The sequence below is a fragment of the Frankliniella occidentalis genome, unplaced genomic scaffold (genome assembly GCF_000697945.3).
Source record: "Frankliniella occidentalis isolate FOCC.00 unplaced genomic scaffold, Focc_3.1 Scaffold1, whole genome shotgun sequence".
NCBI classification, from domain to species: domain Eukaryota; kingdom Metazoa; phylum Arthropoda; class Insecta; order Thysanoptera; family Thripidae; genus Frankliniella; species Frankliniella occidentalis.
In genome coordinates this window covers 4,017,963-4,020,345 of record NW_026267131.1, presented here as the reverse complement: position 1 = coordinate 4,020,345, position 2,383 = coordinate 4,017,963, and positions in this window count along the sequence as shown.

Here is a 2,383-nt window from a genome sequence, read left to right as displayed (position 1 = left end):
GAACATCATCTCTGTTGGCTATGCGTTTTAGTCACAATAGTTCGCCGATAAAAATAATATTCGCACAACGTATGCGACAATTTAGTGTAACTAAGGGATACGTTAGACTCCGAAAAAAATCCATCACGAAAAGGTTAGTTTTTGTGTAAACAACTGTCACACTCATACCAGCTGAGTTCGGTTTCACCACAAACTGCACTTACACACGCATTCACGGGCCAGAGTGATATCAATGCTAGGATGAAAAGGAACGGGCTCTCTGAACTGAAAGGCAGGAGCGAGATGAAGCAGTCTTTTGACATCGAGCTGCTTCTTTTGCAGTACTGAAACTACAAGCAACGCCAGAGACAAGAAGCAGCTATTAGGGGATATAATCGCTGAACAGGAATTAAAACAAAAAAGTACTTTTAACTTTGAGGTAGTCGAAGCATGTGCAAAGTTCCATTTTAAGGCCGTTATTAATTTGCGACCATTTAATTCTTTTTTTTTTCTGAGAGCAGGACCTGCTAAAATACACTGGAAAAGAAAGTGTGCGAATGTCGCACACTTGTAGGTGTGTGAATATCCATTCGTACACTTAGGGGGGTAAACGTGTGGATTTTCTAGGAAAAATTCACACCATTACCCCTCCAAGTGTGCGAATGGATATTCACACACATACAAGTGAGCGACATTCACACACTTGAATTTCCAGTATAATGGAGCAGATCAATGACGAAAAAAAAGCTTACTAGAAACCGTGATCCTGTGTGTTGGGTGCGCGCGTGCCGAGTGGCGGATCACTCTGGGAATGCCATGAAGCCCGTCCAATCCTTTGCCATGAATTATTTATCTCCGGTCACAATGAGAGCAGCCCGCCACCCGGTCTGTTTAGGTGCGAGTAACTGCTCACTGTATACTCCGCTATATTTGGTTCTTATTTCTTTCTACGCTTCATTTTTCATTTTTCCGAGACAATTTTTAAACATGGAATCATACTGTGTTATGATCTCTGGACGCGGAATTAGCAGTTGGGGAAGGGACAGAAAAGGGGAGGGGGGATCTTTTTGAAATGAAGGCGGGAAAGGGGAAAGAGAGCACAAGCAAAAGTACATTCGGCAGGATGTAGAAGTGGTCCAGATCAACTGCGTGGTCGAGAAGGGAAAAGGGGGGGGGGGGGCCGCCGGGTGCTTCTGCTGGGCCGGGCTGAGAAGTTGAATGCTGGACGCTGTGAGTTGGACGAAGCAGTTTGCGTTGTTGTCCCAGATGACCTGAGTCAACTTGTTGTGTGGGTCGGCACCGCGCGCGAAACACGTGCTTGTGCTTAAGGTCCACCAACAGTACGGCGCCGCAGCCGCGACCCAGCAGCAAAATACTTGCAAAGAATAGGTTCGTGTTGCAGGCGATTTTCGTTGCAGATTGCAAAGAATCTTGGAGCATTCTGATACGAACTAGATCTTCGCAAGGTTGCTAACTATCTCTTTGCTATGCGAAACACAGGGTTGCAATGCATAGTTCGCAAGCATGCTACAGTGAGGGTTTACACGTTCTGTCGACTCGAAAGTCAGCAGTCAGTGCACTGTACGACATGACAGAAAGCGTGCATGCATGACTCAAAGAAGTAAAACGTGCACCATCGTCAGACACGATCGGGTTCCGTGACGTACAGACACGCGGTCCCGTTTTGCACGCACTGTAAAAAATAGTTGTAATGGGTAACCTTCCCAAGAGAATTAAATTAGGTTGCGATTTTCAAAATACGAAGTCTGATGATGTGCTTCCCCACTACAAACTAAGGTGCTCACATAGCTATAAATGATGCTAGTGCCTCTTACGGTGCTATCACTCCAAAAGGACCATACTATTAACATTTTTTCTGTAGTAGGCACCTTTTTGTTTCAGTAGTGCCCCCTCAAAAGGGCGATGGAGGGTGGGTGTTGTGGGGGAGGCTGCCCCCCCCCCCCACGAGCTGCCCGCATCCACGACTGTTTTCTGCTCACGCTCTCCGGGGAGAGGGTGGGGGTATGATCACGGCACGGTGCGTCCGCGATGCTAATATTCGGACGCCGCTCCACTTGGGATGCGGGGGGGGGACTCTTGCCCTTCCAGCAGCTGCTTCTGCATCGCGCCACGCTGCGCCACGCCGTTTACACGCTCCAAACTTTGACCAAACTGTGGAACAGAGAGAGAGAGAGAGGGGGGGGGGGGGGGGGGGGGGGGAGGGGCCAGAACAGACAGGGCTGCCTCGGGAGGTGGCATCGATTATGCAGTGATCAACGCCTCTCGGCCCGCGGGGCAGGGTACACCCCCCTCTGACACTTTTCGATTTGAGACCTCCTTCTGTCATTTTTGGCCCAAATTCAATATTTTTTCCATTATTTCCTCCCCTAAAGTACCCTAGAAA